The sequence below is a fragment of the Phyllostomus discolor genome, chromosome 10, assembly GCF_004126475.2.
Source record: "Phyllostomus discolor isolate MPI-MPIP mPhyDis1 chromosome 10, mPhyDis1.pri.v3, whole genome shotgun sequence".
NCBI lineage: Eukaryota > Metazoa > Chordata > Mammalia > Chiroptera > Phyllostomidae > Phyllostomus > Phyllostomus discolor.
Window position 1 is genome coordinate 56,409,409 of NC_040912.2, and position 18,344 is coordinate 56,427,752.

The following is an 18,344-nucleotide window of genomic DNA, read 5'->3' on the forward strand; positions in this document are numbered from 1 at the left end:
GCGCGCTCCCTCTTTCCCCCCCCCCCCCCCCCCCCGCTCCCCAGCCCGCCCGCCCGCCTCCTCCGTCCCCTCGGCCTTTGCTTCTCTCTGGTCCTCACAGGGACACATTCAGGCCTGCTCCTCCTCTTCCCTCTCCTTGACCCTGCGCCCGCTCAGCGCGCCGAGGCCCCACCCACCGGGAGTGGAGAAGGGGGCCCCGGCATGATGTCACGGCCATCCTCCCTGCCTTTGCTCGCCGCTCCTGGGCGCCCTCGTGGGCCCCCACCCCAGCGCCCTGTTCGTTCCGTTCGCTTAACACCCCGCCTCTCTGCTTCCCTTTCCCTCGCTCACAGTTTGTGTCCCCTTTATTTTTAAGGCCTCTGAGCCCCCCCATTTGCTCCCCCTCTACTTTTACATTTCCCCAAGCCAACCCTGAAACTCCTTTTCAGCACCAGAGGATGCTTTTTGAAAGCTCTGGGATTTCCTCTCCGTCGGACTCATCTGCCCTTGGAGCCAAAATCTGGGAAGTGGAAACTCCCACTTACACAGCCTGCTTGTCCCCTTGGGCTACTTTATAAAAACACAAAAACAAAGACCCCGGGTTTGGAGCCTGGACTCGAACGTGGTGTTTTTCCGTGAGCGACAAAGTTTCTCTCGCTCCGATTTATTTTTCAGCGGCCCGTACTAGTAAAAACCATTTTCCTCCTTCCTCAACCAGGCAGTCCACATTCATCTGTTCCCCTTCAATGTACCCAATCTGGAAACGGAACCTTAAAAACGGAGTTTGCATGGGGAGGGAGCGGGGAGGAGTCAAAGGAAGACAAAGAAGGAAAGAAAACTCCCGTGGCATTCCAAAATCCATTCTCCTGGGATAAACTAAGCGTCTACTCACCTGCCCCAACAGTCCCCCACACGCTACCCCAGCAGTGCTGGGGGCTCTGGGTGTACTTGTGTTGACTGGTTGAGCTTCTTGACTGAAGATAAGAGAGTGAGGTGCATGAAAGATTAGCTATGATTTGGAGAGCATTTTAACATTCACATATTTAACTGGAAAATTTTCTTAATGGAATTAATGGTAGTATTCCCTATTTGTTTCCTGGGACGTGTTCCTTACCTCAAAAACCCAACCAAAGCAGGCTCTGACTTAAGCTTTTATGGTAGAAGTTGTGGAGATAAAGTAAGCCTGAAGGTCCTTTTTAGGTACTTAAGACATCTCTCTACCTCACCCCTTTTTAAAAAAAAAAGGAGAGGAAGAAGAGGAAGAGGAAGGAGAAGGAGAGAGAAAGAAAGAAAGAAAGAAAGAAAGAAAGAAAGAAAGAAAGAAAGAAAGAAAGAAAGAAAGAAAGAAAGAAAGAAAGAAAGAAAGAAAGAAAGAAAGAAAGAAAGAAAGAAAAGAAAGAAGGGAGGGAGGGAGGGAGGAAGGAAGGAAGGAAGGAAGGAAGGAAGGAAGGAAAAAGAAAGAAAAGAAAAAAGAAAAGAAAAGAAACCCACCACTTATTGTACAAAACAAGTTTCTCAAGATACAATGGTGGTGGTCCCACCTTCCCCTCACTAACTGGCTTGATTCCCTGACCCCATCTGTGAGATGATGATAGGAAAATCAGGCTGCATACCTCCCAGATATGAGTTTCCAATGAGATAATGCATGTGCAAATGTAAAGAGACACAAATGTGTAAGAACTGTTACTATACTTTTGGAATTGCAGATAACTAAAAACCACTTTTTCCCACATATACTCTTCCAGCGTCAGCCACAATTTTGTTTGTATTCAAGTACTGCTCCTGCTTCAATCAAATGCAAATAATACATCCTGATAGCATCCTTTGTTTACCCAATGGCAAACAATAAATAAAAAGAAAGACAACCAATAAATCAACAACTTGAATAAACTCAGTTTGAATTTTACTTAAAAAAGTCTAATAGCAGGTTTGGGATCATGAAGATCTTGATTCTGTTTTAAAACGAGAACAGTAAAGAAAAAACAGCTAATCTGTCCCCTTATGCTCATAAAATAGCTAAAAACAAAAGGGGGGGAATAATGCTGGTGTCTCCTGTGTATCCCTGTTTCTTCACCCTACATTCATGACAGAAACTAACAGCTCTCTGGTAGTGGTAAACATATATGTAAGTGGCACATTTTGCAGAAATAACAAAAGGAAAAAGCATGGTTTACCTTAGTGTGAGCTAGAGTGTCAATCCATTTTAACACATGAACTCTTTTTTTCCCAACAAAACCTTACATGGAATCACAAAACATAAAAGAGAGCTACTCGGATTGCATCTGAAGTAAAGTCTCAGAGCACAGCCCTCTAGCCTTTCTCTTGCCACTCACCCCTTTTCTGCAATGGTTCCTGATACACCTCTAAAAATCCAAAAGTCACCCTGAAACTCACTATTGAAACCTCTCTTATAACTATAAAGGGCACTTACAGACTTACAGGGCTCAGAGATTCCCCTACCTCAATGTCTAAAATTCCACCATTATAGATTCATTTGTTGCCATATCTCATCAGTTCTCTTCTCAAATGCAAATCTCCTAGGAAATTTTAATATAGTGAATCCCCAAAATGATTATAAAGCTTACAAGACTTTTTTTTTTAGCAACAAACTAGATGAAGTGGGAGACATAAAGATACTTGTATTAGTTTCTTAGGGCTGCCACAAACTGTGACATAAAACAGAAACCTATTGCCTCATAGTTCTGGAGGCTAGGAGAACAAAATCCAGATTTGCATAATCGACCTTACTTTTACACTCCCAGAAAATAATTGCCCTGTCCAAGGGGATGTAATACTTCTCAGCAGGGCCATACTCCCTCTGAAACCTCTAAGGAAGGATCCTTCCTTGTCTTTTCCCAGCTTCTGGTGGTGTCTGTCCATATTTCTTGCCTTGCAGCTGATTCATTCCAACCTATGCCCCTGTAGTCATATAAGCATTCTCCCTTTGTCTGTTTCTCCTCTTAAAGGTGCCAGTCATATTGGCTTAGAAGCTCACTCTACTCCAGTATAACCTCACCTTAACTAAATACATAGGCAACAACCTGTTTGCAAATCAGATCACATTCTGAGGTACCAGGAGTTAAAACTCCTGTTTTTGAGAGGTGGAGACACAATTCAACTCATAACAACACTGAAAGAGATAGAGGAGAATGAGAGATCTGCAATTGAGAGGACAAAGGTTAAGCTGAGAACAAACATCACATGCTCTTCTGTATTTTTTGCCCCCTTATGTGTACTATACATAATGACTCTTCTTGCCTTCACTTACCATTGCAGCTCTTCCATCTTCCTGAACAGTAGTCCCCAATTAATTATTGGGAAATCCCAAGGGGATAATTCCTGTGTACTGATAAACTCTCAGCTGCAAGTGACAAAATTCCAAATCAAATTAGATTAAGTTAAATTTAAAGCGGGGAGAAGTATTGTTTTTTTGGACTGAGAAGTCCAGCAGTGTGTAGGCAAGCTGCAGGCAAAGCAAGATCCAGGGGCTCAAACAATGCCTCCTGAGCTCTGTTTCTGTGTTTCAGCTAGGCTTCATTCACCTGTATACAAACTTGCATTAGGCAACCAAGGAAGGTGGTCAGAGGTAGCTGCATTTTACATAATCAACCTTACTTTTACACTCCCAGAAAATAATTGCCCTGTCCAAGGGGATGTAATACTTCTCTTGCCAAGGCAAGAGAAATTGTTACACAAAAGGTGCACAATTAACACATGTCTGCTATAAAAAGCCTAAAATGATAGCCACCATTTTTTTTCTCTTTTGTGCTAGTCCCTTCCTGTAAATGCAGGATTGTCACCTTTGCTTCGGTTGCCCATCTTAGGGCTGCCTATTGGAAGGTGATACCTTCAGTCCACCATGTTCTTGAGTATCCTCAGTGCTATGAAGTCACAGTATATCCTATATCCATTTGGGGAGGATTCTTTGGCTCTTTGGAGTTACAGTTGATCACTGGCTCTTCTGGTGTCGATCCTTATGTATGACTATCTAACCAAGTTTCTTTTTGAAAATAGCTCACATTTGTTTAGCAAATTTTTCCCTTAAGGATTAATACCTCTTTGTTCCCAAACTTAAGATAGTGAAGGCTCTTGTGATGTAAATACAAACATTGCCCCCCAACCCCAAAGGGAAGCTTTACTATTAGAACAAGCCTATCTGCTGCATTCTATCTGCATTTATGGTGAGTTATTTCCCAGGAGCCTCCTCTGTCTGGCATGCGAATAGACTCCTTGCAGATAACATAACCAGCCCAACCAACATTTCAAATGTTCCTGAATTACAACAGATAATGCATACTAATGCTGAAACTTGGACCTTTAACATATTTGTATATATGTATGTCTTTCAGAAGTTTACAGGTGCCAGTTAAAACACTCCTTCTCCAAGGATTCTCACCACTTTAAAAAATGGTAGGAATTGAAATATCATATTGTCCACATTTAAGAACTACAGTGCAAAACAAACATACGGTTTCTTAAATTCATGCATAGTCCTCCCAACTGACCTGCCACCTAAGTGAGATCAGATGGAGAAGACAGAACTCCCAGCCAGGAAGCTCAGACTTGTAAGGAGCTATCTCCTGGGTGTAAGTACAAGGAGAGAGGGCACTTGGCCCCTGGAAGTATGCAAGGTATTCAATAGCACAAGAATCAAGGTTCCAAACCCTGGTGTAATCCAACTCATTAATCTCTCTCTCTCTCCCCCCTCCCATCCACCTCCTCAAATTCCTCCTCTTCCTTCTCTTCCTCATCATCCTCAATCTGTTTCCCTCTGACCTCCTACTTTCCTGAAGTGCTGTCTTCTGTATTCCCCCACAGGCCATGACAAATGATTTCTACACTGAGCTGATTTGATTTATTGAGGGCAACTCTAGGTCCATTTAGGTTTCCCGCTGTACACTTTCTCTCATTTCCCAGGCATCTAGTTTTGCATGTACTGCACTCACCAGCCAGTGTACACATAGGGAAAGTACTGGGGGATGCAGACAGATCCCCAGTCACCCAAATCTCCCAGGGAAGGAAACACGCCCTAAAGCGATGCACAGTGGATGGGCCTGAGCTTCCCCATGCTGACTGTCTTGTTGCCAGGGAGGGAGAATGCTTCTAAGTGCATTGCACAGGTGCCCTTCTGAGGGTCTCTCACTCAGCATCTGCATAACTTATTCTTCCATCTCCTCGGAACCTTGGGATTATAAATGTAGCCCAGATGTTGGCTATTCACCTTAGAGATGTAGCCATTATTGGCTTGGACCTATGCCAATCCCACAAGTTGGGGAGACCTAAAACCCTCCCATTGTATTTCTGCAGAGCTCAGAGCCCCTGTAGATGCTGCATGACATCACCCTATGCACTATATTCAGACCCTTGCTGACTGCACAGGAAATCAACCGGCAGTGGGAATGGGGTGAGCTTGATAGATTTTACTGATGATTTGGGGTAGCCCAGTGGTATTTCTCCATCCCTCTCTTTCAGAAATAAAATAAGTTTCTTTCTCTGTATCAAATAAAGCAGTTTAAAGACCAGTGCCTATTTCTTAAGGTCTTAACATTTCTTGCCTAGGAGCTTATTCATGTGACACTCGGGTTTCATTTGCCTCTTCCATCTCTCTTTGCCCAAGTTCTGTTCTGCTCACTGTCTTCATGACCATCTCCCACCTACCTGTGAGCCATGCTCAGCACTTCTTTGAGTTTCCTTAATGCTAAAGTAACAAGCACAGGACTGTGGGACAAATGCTGATGCCTAACATTTGATGTGCATGAGTAAATTTTGCCTTGGACTCCTCATTTTGCCACAGTCTCTACCATTCTCCATTGCTTCTACTTGCTACTCTCATTTACATAATCTGTCTCACTCCTAAAAAAATTTGAATTTGCTATTTTTGTCCTAAGTAATCCACTTACACAAACTATAGGTTTTACTGAGTCTTTTCATCAATAGGATATTAAGGACGGGATATGTTATCAAAGATATTACAACAAAATCTTCAACATTTCCCACTAGAATTTCTGTCCTTCACTCATTTCTGCCCATGTCCCCATTGTATTATTTTTATTTATTCTGCTCATCTCCTGTTCAGTGCCCAGCTTCACTACCAGGAGCGGTAGAACAGGTAAAACAGTGCTTATGATGGCCCTGTGAGAATGTCAATGAACACCAAAGACATTGGTGGGGCTTCAAAGAGCCCAGAAAAGGTAGTGAAGGACATAGGAGCTCTGTGCTACATTATTTCAATAGCTGAGAGCTCAGAGTCAGCAATTATTTTTACACTTTCATTATTGTAATACCCCTTTCATGGACCTTTCAGGGTCCATCATGGATGAAGAAGAAAGCACAAGTTATATAGAGAAGGTAAAAAGTGAGAGTTTCTCTCTCTTACTATTTCTTTATCACTATCTCTTTGTCTATCCATAATGTGTAGCATTTTACAAAAGAAGAACTATTAGCCTCACTTTGGGGTTTTAATATTAATCTGAAACATAGAAGACAGACCAGACTTGGATTTAAATCATGTCTTCACCATTACTAGCTTTGTAACTTTATCAAGTCAGTTCACTCAATATGCCCCATGTGTAAACTGGAAATATAGTTATACATTTCTTGACAATGTGGATAAGTTTTGAAAAATGCACTGTTAGCCAATTTTGTCATTGCATGAACATTGTAGTATGCACTTACGCAAACCTAGATGGTCTAGCCACTAGGCTATATGGTATAACCTATTGCTCCTGGGCTATAAACCTATTACTGTACTGAATACTATGGGCAGTTGTAACACAGTGGTAAGTATTTGTGTATCCAAATACAGAAAAAGTACAGTAAAGATACAATATAGCCCTGGCTGGTGTAGCTCAGTGGATTGAGCAAGGGCTGTGAACCAGAGGGTAGCCAGTTCAATTCCCAGACAGGGCACATGCCTGGGTTGCAGGCCAGGTCCCCACTAGGGTGCATGCCAGAGGCATCCACACATTGATATTTCTCTCCCTCTTTCTCCTTCCCTTCTCCCTGAAAATAATAAATAACATCTTTTAAAAAGCACAATATAAAAAATTTCAAAAAAATGGTACACCTGTATTGGGAACTTATCATGAGTGGACCTTGTAGGACAGGACATTGCTCTGATTGAGTCAGTGAATGAGTGGTGAGTGAATATAAAAGTCTACAACATTACTGTATGCTGTAGGCTTTATGAACTCTGCACACTTAATCTACACTAAATTTATAATAAATATTTTTCTTCAATAATAAATAATAAATTAACCTTAGCTTACTGTAACTGTTTACCAAAAATACTTTTTAACTTTTTAAAACTTTTTGAGTCTTTTTAATTTTTTTCAAAGTTAACATTTAATATTATAAATATTATATTAATTTCAGGTGTACAGCATAGTGGTTACACATTTATATACTTTACAAAGTGATCTTCCTGTAAATCTAGTACCCATCTGACACCATACACAGTTGTTATAATGTTATTGACTATATTCCTTATGCTGTACATTATATCCCTGTGACTGTTCTGTAACTGCCATTTTGTATTTCTTAATCCCTTCACCTTTTCCACCCAACCCTACAACCTCTCCTCCCATCTGGCAAACATCAGTTTTTCCTCTGTGTTTATGAAGCTGTTTCTGTGTCATTTGTTCCTTTATTTTATTTTTCACATTCCACATATAAGTGAAATCTTATGGTATTTGTATTCCTCTGGATGGCTTATTTCACTTAGCCTAATATCGTCTAGGTTCATCTAAGTTGTTGCAAATGATTTGATTTCATTTTTTCTCTTTTATTTAAATTGTTCAAGTCTAGTTGTCTCCATTTTCTCCCCACCATTCCCCCCTGCCCCACCCATCCCCACTCCTACCCTCAATCCTATCCCCTTTGTCTTTGTCCATGGGTCCTTTATATATGCTCCTTGATGACCTTTCCCCTATTTTCCCCCATTATCTGTCTCCCACCTCCCCTCTGGTTACTGTTCTTTATTCCCATGTCTCTGGTTATATTTTGCTTGCTTGCTTTTTTGTTCTGTTCATTAGGTACTACTTAAAGGTGAGATCATATGGTATTTGTTTTTTGCCACCTGCCCTATTTCACTTAGTATAATGCTCTCCAGGCTCATCCATGCTGTCACAAAAGGTAGGAAGGAGCTCCTTCTTTATTTCTGCTGTGTAGTATTCCATTGTGTAAATGCACCATAGTTTTTGATCCACTCATTTACTGATGGGCACTTAGGTTGCTTCCAGCACTTGGCTATTATAAATTGTGCTTCTATGGACATTGGAGTGCATGGGTTCTTTTGAATTAGTGTTTCAAGATTCTTAGGGTATAATCTCAGCAGTGGAATTTCTGGGTCAAAAGGCAGTGCCATTTTTAGTTCTTTGAGGAAATTCTGTACTTTTTCCCATAGTGGCTACACCACTTTGCAATCCCACCAACAGTGCACTAGGGCTGCCTTCTCCACAACCTCACCAGTACTTGTTTGTTGCTTTGTTTATGATGGCAATTCTGACTGGTGTGAAGTGGTATCTCATTGTGGTTTTAATTTGCATCTCTCTGAACGCTGACTATGCTGAGCATCTTTTCATATGTTTCTGGGCCTTTTGTATGTCCTCATTGGAGAAGTGTCTGTTTAGGTCCTTTGCCCATTTTTTAATTGGGTTGTTTGTCTTCCTGGAGTGGAGTCATGTGAGTTCTTTATATATTTTGGAGATCAAACTCTTGTCCAAAGTGTCATTTGAAAATATATTTTCCCTAAATGGTTGGTTCCTATGATTTCATTTTTTATGGCTGAGTAATATTCCATTGTATATATGAGTATATACCACTCTTCTTTATCCACTTGTCTATTGATGGACACTGAGCATAGGGAGGCATATATCTTCTTGAATTAGTATTTTGTACTTCTTCAGATAAATAGAAGTAGAATTGCTGGGCCATAACGTAATTCTATTTTTAAACTTGTGAGGAATCTCTATACTGTTTTGCAATGTGTGATCCCCCCCAATAGTGCTCAAGAATTTCCAGATCTCCATCAACACTTATTTGTTGAGTTGTTGATGGTAGTCATTGTGACAGATGTAAGGTGATATCTCATTGTGGTTTACATTTGCATTTCTTTGACATTAAACATTTTTTTCATAATTTTTTGTCCATCCTACCCAAATGGGTAGGACCCAAAACCTAAAATTATCTTCCGGAGGGTCTGTTCCTTATGGCATAGTCTTCCCGCACTAGGTGAGTGTTCTAGGAGTGCATTTGTATCAATGTACCAGCTGGCATTGTTTTGAGAGACTGTGTTCAGCTTCACTGAATTTTTTTTTTGAAGATCCCTTCAATTCATTTGTCCATTTCATGATGGGTGATTTACAGGCGCACCTGCCCACACTTCACTGAGTGTTCAGCAGTTTTTGACAAAAAATGGCATGACCCCCGAGTCCTACCTTCCTTAGTCATCCAATATTGACCTGAGTGACCTCTTTTTTGTTTTCTCAGATGAACAAAGTCCTCAAAAGGAAATGTTTTGCCAGTGTGGGAGAGGTGAAACAAAAAATGGCAGAAGTACTAAAAGGCACTAAAATTAACAAATTCAAAAAGTGTTTTGAGCAGTGGAAAAAATGTCTCAATAAATGTATTGTATCAAATGGAGAGTAATTTGAAGGTGATTGAGTTTAAACATGTAAGAATAAATACACAACTTTTTATTAATAAATTACATTTTGGGGCATCCCCCCTCATATACATCCTTTGGAGAACTGTGTTCAGGTCCTATGCCAATTTTTAATTGGAATGTTTGTTTTTGATGTTAAGTTATATGAGTTCTTTTTAAGTTTTGGTTATTAACCCCTTTATCAAATGAATCATTGGTGAATATCTTCTCCCAATTTGTAGTTTGTCTTTTCGTTTTGTTGATGATTTCCTTTGCTGTGCCAAAAGTTTTTAGTTTGATGTAGTCCCATTTATTTATTTTTTTCTTCTGTATCTCTTGCCTAAAGAGATAGATCCAAAAAAAAATATTACTAAGAGCAATGTCAAAGAGTTTACTGCTTATGTTTTCTTCTAGGAGATCCACAGTTTGAAGTCTTACTTTTTTAAATGAATTTGAGCAAAATCACCATTGGAGTCTCTCTTTTTTAAAAAAATTTTATTTATTTATTTTCAGAGACAGTGGAAGAGAGAGAAAGAGAAGAAGAGAAACATCAATTGGTTTCATCTTGCACACCCGCAGCTGGGGACCTGGCAGCAACCCAGCCATGTGCCTCAGTTGGGAATCAAACCAGCAATTTTTCAGTTCACAAGCTGGCACTCAATCCACTGAGCTACACCAGACAGGGCTCGAGTCTTACATTTAAGTCTTGTAAATCCACTTTGAGTTTATTCTTGTATTTGGTATAGGAAAAAAGTATAGCTCCATTTTTTGCATGTATCTTTTCCACTTTTCTCAGCATCATTTGTTGAAAAGACTGTCTTTACTCAATTGTATATTTTGCTTCCTTAAGTCTTTTGTTATAACACTTAGCTTAAAAGAGACACACATTGAACAGCCATACAAAAAGACTTTCTTTCTATATATGCTTATTCTATAAGATTTTTCTAGTTTAAAATTTATTTAGTTAGTTATTTATTTATTTACTTTTAAGATTTTACTTATTTATTTTTAGAGAGGGAAGGGAGGGAGAAAGAGAGAGAGAGAGAGAGAGAGAGAGAAATATCAATGTGCGTTTGCTGGGGGTCATGGCCTGCAAACCAGGCATGTACCCTGACTGGGAATTGAACCTGCGACACTTTGGTTGGCAGCCTGCACTCAATCCACTGAGCTATGCCAGCCAGGGCTTATTTATTTATTTTTAAAACTTTTTTTGTTAAAACTAAAACACAAACACACAGATTAGCCTTAGCTACACAAGGTCAGGCTCCTCAATCCACTGTCTGCTACCTCCGTTTCTTGTTCCACTAGAAGGTCTTCAGGACCAAAAACAGTCATGGAAATATCATCTTCTGTGATAACAATGCCTTCTTATGGAATTACTTCCTGAAGGACCTGCCTGAGATTTCTTCTTGCATATGTGTCCCTCTTTCCAAAATATGTCTATGTAGTTTGCTTTTCTTTTTCATCATAGATTTGTATATAAGTAGATAGCGTACCATAAACATTCCTCCCTATACTTTTTAAGAAGTTTGTTAAAGTCTGCAAACACTTTTTAAATCCTTTATTAAACCCCTTATTGTGAATTTTCTTAAGGGTTCTTCCTCTTTTTCTTTTCCTGATATATCCTCTTCTCTTGCTTCTTCCTCATCTACGCATTTCTTTTCCAGTTCCAACAATTTATCATTAGCCAGTTCCCCTGGAATTCCCTCTAAGAGTTCCTGAATGTTATTCTCATCCACATATAAGATAAAGTTGTTTCCATTCTCAACCACAGTCTTGTTGATTTTTTTTTTTGCAAACTCCTCACCCTTGTCAAGTCCTCTGAAGTTCTTAACCTCTTGAGTGTCCTCTTTCAGATGTCATTTATACAGTCCTTGGTGACATCATCCCAAGCCCAAGCAAGGTTTTTGATACAGTCATATACATTGTAATTCTTCCAGAATTTCATTAGTGTCTTCTTCCTCAGGCAGAAAGCCTTAAGAGCTGCTATAACTCCTTGATTCATTGGTTGGATTAAAGAGGTAACATTTGGAGTGAGAAATACCACTTTGATATCAGAATAAATATAACTAATAAAAGGAGGATGTCTAGGAGTATTACCAACAATAAGCAAAATCTTGAAAGTTATGTTATCCTCCAAACAGAACTTCTCCATTTCTCTGGCATAATAATTCCTAAGGGTCCCTTGGAAGAGGAGCTAGGTTATCCATGACATTTTATTGCTTCTGTAGTCCACTGGCAATGTGTGTTTATTGATATGCTTGAAGTTCCTGGGATTCTCACTGTGCCAGATCACAAAGCAGTTCAAACTGTAGCCTGCAATATTGCCCCTAAGGAAGACTATTATTCTATTCTCAAAATCTTTAAAACCTGACATTGACTTGGCCTTCTTATTTGATGAAAATCCTTTCAGGCATCCATTTCTAGAACAGGAGGTATTCATCCTTATTGGATGTTTGCTCTGGTGAGTAATTTCCTCCCACAATCTGTTTATTCGAAGTTTCCAAAAATTCTTCAGCTGCCTTCACATCAACACTTGCAGACTCACCACTCACTTTCACATTGTATAATGAATAATGATTCTTGAATTGTTAAAAACCACACAGAGCTAGCAGTAAATTCAATATTGTAGCAGGTCTAGCATTTTCTTTCAACGTTGTAAGCAAACTTCTTGCTTTAGTCATGATTGTCATAGTGCTGAGAGAGATATGCTTTTGTGTTTTGTCTTCAATCCAGATCACTAGAAGTTTCTCCATGTCTGCTATAGGCTCTTCTCAAATAAATGTTAGTCTCATTGTGTTCAATGAAGCAGATCCATTAACAGCTTCCTCAACTTTGTTCTTGTTCTTAAAGATCATAATGGAGCCTGACTGGTGAGCAATAACCATCACCACTTTCCCACCTTCAAAGTCTTTAGTCACTTTAATTTTGTTTCCAGATCAATCATTTGACATGGCTGTTTACTGGCAATGTCAGCAGTGAATTTTCTATGTTAAGGGGCCATGATGAACAAAACAACATGACATTAAATCAAGCACAAGAGAAATGATGAGGTCAAGAGACACATTCAGTAAACACAAGATACATGAGGCTACTGCCCACATAAAAATTTTAAAATAAGTATAATTAATACTGTTAAGTATGTCCCATGTTATGTCACAAATTTCCATACTCACTAGGGAAGATGCTTGAGGTTTGGAGATTTAAGTTTTTGTTCTACCTTACCTATAAAAATGGGACTTATTTTGACTAGTTTTTCTACAAAAATAAAGTCCTAAAACTATTCCAAGTCTCTATTACTCACAAAGAGCTTTTGAGAGAAAAGTTTTTCCCCCAAAGAAACAACTTTCTAATTCCAGATAACTTGCTAATCTCCTATACACATAATCATTTAGAAGTCATTTACCAGTACATCATTCAGAAACAAACAACAAAGATTTAAAGCACCTGTACCCTAACTACTCTAAGTGTTTCTTTATACAAACCCATCAACAAGCGTGGCTTGCAAGATGATAGTGTGCAGACATAGCTCTGTAAGGAGATGACATTTTCTTCCTTGTTCAGATTGCCTATACCTGAGGGACCTTAGATTGCTTATCCATTCAAATATTTACTCATTAAACAAATATGTATTGAGCATGTGATATGTGACTGGCTTCACAAGCTACTAGGCATACGTTGGTGAATCAACAGTCACAATCTTTGCCTTCCCAGAGCTTAGGATTTAGAAGGGAAGACAACATGAACACACATACACCCATTGTGGTGAGCATTATACAGGGAAAGAACAGGATAGCATGTGACAAATTTCAAGATGGGAACCTACCATAAATGGGGTGGTTGTGCAGACCCTCTCTGAGAAGGTGACTGAGTCTAAGATCCAAAGATGAAGACCAGTGGTGAGGCTGACAGTGTGGTGCAGGTAGAGAAAAGCAGAGGAAGTAACATGGTTGAAGGATCAGTGTTAGGAAGGGCTTGCCAGCATTCAATGTTGGCTTTGGTTACATTCCACTTGATATAGGAAATTAATGCCGCAACTTTAGGTAAAAGGGTTTTGGGATTTTTGTTTAAAAGGCATGTTATGATGTGTAGTCAGTATATGCTCAGTTTATAATTTTATTCCTACATTAATTAGGAACCACACAATGCATTTTTTTTTTCTTTCCTTAAATTTTCACGTCATATTTAAAAGCATTGATTCTACATGTTGCCTTAGTTCCCCCAAGATACCATCTAGAGAAACATGCTCCACTTGTTTATCATTTGAAGTACCAACTAAAAATATTCATTCTACCCACATCTTAAGCCACACTAATATTAGCTATGTTTTCAAGCCTAACTGTGCAAGGTTACATATAGTATCTACCTGGACAGTACATTTCAAAAAGAGGCACACCAATAAGCACATAAATATGAAGGCACAAAGAAAAGTCAAGGTTGAGCCTGAAATACCAATGCATTGCAGAGTTTAAGTTGCTTGATTGACTTGAATTAACTGTGCCTGAGCAATTTCAGTCAGACTTCATTTACATGTGCAAATAAAGTGCAATATTGAGTAAATTACCTTTATTTGGGCCAGGAAAATAAGGCAAAAGTGGTTAGTTAGTCTGGATTATCCAGACTCTGGTCATATCAGCTAGCTATATCAGAAAAGACAGACTAAAATACCTTTCATTATAAAAATGCTAAATAGAGATTTGCTGTGACATGGTGTGTGTGAGGGGTCACCACCCAGACCACCCAGCAGGCCATGGGCAGATAAAGAGATTGGCAGTCAAGATGGAGGCATAGGTAAACACACTTCACCTCTGTGCACAAGTACACCAAAAATTACAGCTAAACTACAAAATAAACATCACCAAGATTCCTCAGAAATTGAGTTGTATGAAAGTCCAATAGCCAAGGATTTAAAGAAGCCACATTCATCCACACAGGTGCCTTTTTAATAATAGGCCATGCTACTAAGACAGGGAGTCAAAGCAACTCTACTTAATACACAGAAACAAAAACAAGGAAGCTGCCTAATTGAGGAGAGAAATAAATATGGCCAAATGAAAGAACAGCACAAAACTCCAAGAAAAGAACTAAATTAAATGGAGATAAGCAGCCTATCAGATGTAGAGTTCAAAACACTGGTTATCAGGATGCTCAAAGAAATTATTGGGTACTGCAACAGTATAAAAAGACCCAGGCAGAAATGAAAATTGCATTAAGTGAAATAAAGAAAACTCCACAGGGAACCAACAGTGAAAGGGATGAAACCGAGATCCAAATCAATGATTTGGAACATAAGGAAGAAAAAATATTCAGTCAAAACAGAAAGATGAAACAAGAATTCAAAAAATAAGAATAGAATAAAGAGCCTCTGGGACATCTCCAAAGGTACCAACAACTGAATCAGAGGGTTGCCAGAAGGAGAAGAGGAAGAACAAGAAATTGAAAACTTACTAGAAAAAGTCATGAAAGTTTACTTTTGCCCAATTTGGCAAAAGAAATAGACATACAAGTTTAGGAAGCACAGAGATTCCCAAACAAGATAAACACAAAGAGGACCACACCAAGATACATCATAATTAAATGCCAAAGTTAAATATAAGGAGAGAATCTTAAAAGCAGTAGAAAAGCAGAGCATTACCTACAAAGGAGTTCCTGTAAGACTGTCAGCTGATTTCTCAAAAGAAACTTTGCAGTCAAGAAGGGACTAGCAAGAAGTATTCAAAGTGATGTAAAGCAAGGACCTACAACCTAGATTACTCTATCCAGCAAAGCTATCATTTAGAACTAAGGACAGATAAACTGCTTCCCAGACAAGGTAAAACTAAAGGAGTTCATCATCATCACTAAACTATTATGTATGAAATGTTAAAGGGAACTATATAAGAAAAAGAAGATCAAAATTACGAATATTAAAATGGCAACCAATGCACAATTATCAACAACTGAATCTAAAAAAACAAACTAACCAAACAAGTAGAAGAGAAACAGAATCATACATATGGAGTTCATTTAGAGGGTAATCAGCTGGGAGGGAGAAGGGGGAGAATGGAAGAAAAGGGATTAAGAAGTACAAAAGGGTAGGTACAAAATAGGAGGATGTTAACAACAGTATAGGAAATGGAGTAACCAAAGAACTTATATGCATGACCCATGAACATGAACTAAGGGAGGGGATTGCTGGAGGTGTGACAGGACATACTGTGCAGTAGCCATTCTCAGATAGCGGTTCAGGACATACTGAGCAGTGGCCATTCTCAGAGAGCAGTTATCTCAAGGCTGCATGCTAACCCCCGCATTCTGCTTCTGTAAAACTGCTTCCTGCCAGCAATTGTGCTCCTCCCCACTCTTCCTTCCGCCTTTGCAGCAAGAATATAAGCAAGCCCCCGCCTGAGCTTGGGACCCAGAATTTGGAGACCGTCTCCTCTGGGTCTGCATGCGTGAATAAAATTCTACTTCGCAAACTCAGACGCTGTCTGAGTCGCTTTTATGTAACATTTTGGTTCCCTGACTGGGAAACAACTCATGTGAGCAAGCTGTTGCCTCTGGTGAAGGTGGCTGCGGGGCTGCTGGTGGGGCCCAGTGGTGATAAGGAGGCTTGAGCCCTGGTGATTTTGGGTCCTTAACATCCCGGGCTCCATGGGCTCGGCCCCCAGACCGCTCTTTGACCCCGGGCGGACGGGGTTCGAACTGGTGAAATCTGGGAAGGCGCCTATCTGGTAAGTGCCCCAGGGACCTGTGCCCGAGACCAGGCCCGCCCTTGTAGTGGAAGGAGGGACTGATGACCCCTCAGGCTGGAAGGCCCAGGTAGGGTTCCCACTGTTTGGGCAGGTGGGAACGTGATAAGCTCTGAGTGCTTGTGTGAATGACTGTGTTTGTTGCTCTACTGGCAGAAGCCTATGGAGTGTGAGTGAGCCCTAACCTGTGATTCCTCGGTCTCTCATATGGCTTAACGGCTGGGAGTTTAACCCGAATTCTACATGGGCAGCTGTAGCCAAGACAGACCCAAGTCCCTCGCGAGAGGAGAGGCCAGGCGAGTGACCCAAGAGTCTCTTCCCTTGTCTGTTGGCGCTGATCGGGAGAATTCATCACCGGGGGCATGTCTCTGCCCTGAGACGGGATCTGAAAAAGCAAGTCTCTGCCATTGGTGTTTCTGATCAGAAACCCTCTGTACTTGAAGACCTGTTTAAAGTCACCTGTAAGACATAAGAAAGGTCACCTGTAACGGGTTGGGGAGAATGCTTTTGCCACTCAGGACCCAGGAAGGGTCATTTTTGGCTGACAAGTGTTTCTGCTGGAGGCAAAAGGGGCATGTCTCTGCCAAGACACTGGGCCTGAAGGACCATGTCTCTGCAAGGCACCAATGGACACATTGGTGCAAGAGAATGCTTCTACCTGTGTATTGTTCTGGAACTCTGTGTTTTGGATTTGCTCTGTATCTGCTCTGAAAAGGAAATTGAGGATTCCAGGGAAGGTTGAAACTTCACACTCTGTGGGAAAGTAAATGGGAAAGTATAAAACATATAAATGAAAAAAGTGTATGAAAGAAAGATTAGAAGGTTTGTGAATGTTGCAGAAGCTCTGTGGGAAACTGTAAAGATAAATAGAAAACTGAAAGTTAGTAATGGAATGTATAAGGCATGGAAATGCTCAGTATTGGACATCAGAATCATGCCACTAACTGTCTTGAAAGTTTGTTTTCATTTGAAAGTTGAAACTGGGTTTGTAATATCACCAAAGATGTACAATTTACAGGTATGGATGACCTGTCAAATTGCCATTGCTAAATGTTATTGCAGGAAAGACCTTGCAACTGAACGTCTTCCCAAAAAGACAGTCTCACAGGCACAGAGACTGGTTTAGGAATTATTGTGTGAATTAAACCTGTGTGTTCTTCTGTTTTCATAGGACATATGCCTATGACTTCATTACCTGAATGATTGGTTGCAATATAGGCCCCACTTAAGTAGCCAATTTTTCATCATTGCCCCTGAAACTCAATGGTTTGGCTAAACAAAGTGGTTGGGTTGGTGAAAGGTTTGGGCGATCTGTGGGCTTCACTTTGGAACCGATTTTCCCTTTTTTGTCTTGATGGCTTGGACAGAAAGGGTTCAGATATCTGAAAGGAGGGACATCCTAATATATTCCTCTCAGCTCAAGTGAAGTATAATGGGCCACAAGAGTTTTGGATAGGTGTAGCATGCCTTGTACACCTTCCTCCAGATAAGCCATTCTTTACTTAAGTTCCTGCCTTTGTCATTTAGCGGTTATGATTTAATTGGGCCTTCCAACTCTTTCCAAATCTGTCATCTCCAGAATATGACCAGGATGCCAACGGTCCAGGAATGCCAGCCTTTGGACACCAAGCCTGTGACTTCCTGGTAACAGCCAACTGACCAGGATTCTGTAAGGTCCTTCCCCTTACAGGAAGGACTCCCTCCATGCTGCACCCCCCCTTCCCATTCAGGGCACCACTGACCCATGGGTAGGTAGGACAACATCCATGTCCAACTGGAAGTAATTACAAGAAGATGAGACCTTCATCCATTGTCCTTTTAAAAAATTTAAAGTAGGTGTATATCTAAAATGAGAGATTGTTACAGGGTGCAGCCAAGAGGGGGGACCCCTAGTGGGTATTTAAAATGGGGTCCAGAACTTCCTCAGAAAACTAAAAATGGATCTGCCTTTTGACCTAGCAATTCCACTGCTGGGACTTTATCCGAAGAAC

At 40.3% G+C, this 18,344-nt stretch overlaps 1 long non-coding RNA gene across 1 annotated transcript; it reads right to left on the reverse strand.

Moving 5' to 3' along the window:
* Window positions 1-8,730: 8,730 nt before the first annotated feature.
* Window positions 8,731-16,654, reverse strand: LOC118496993. Its single transcript, XR_004899535.1, has 3 exons — window positions 16,586-16,654; window positions 14,457-14,463; window positions 8,731-8,742 (listed from the first exon to the last, which is right to left on the reverse strand). It is a non-coding gene; the product is annotated as an uncharacterized LOC118496993 (long non-coding RNA).
* Between the last annotated feature and the right edge of the window lie 1,690 nt (window positions 16,655-18,344).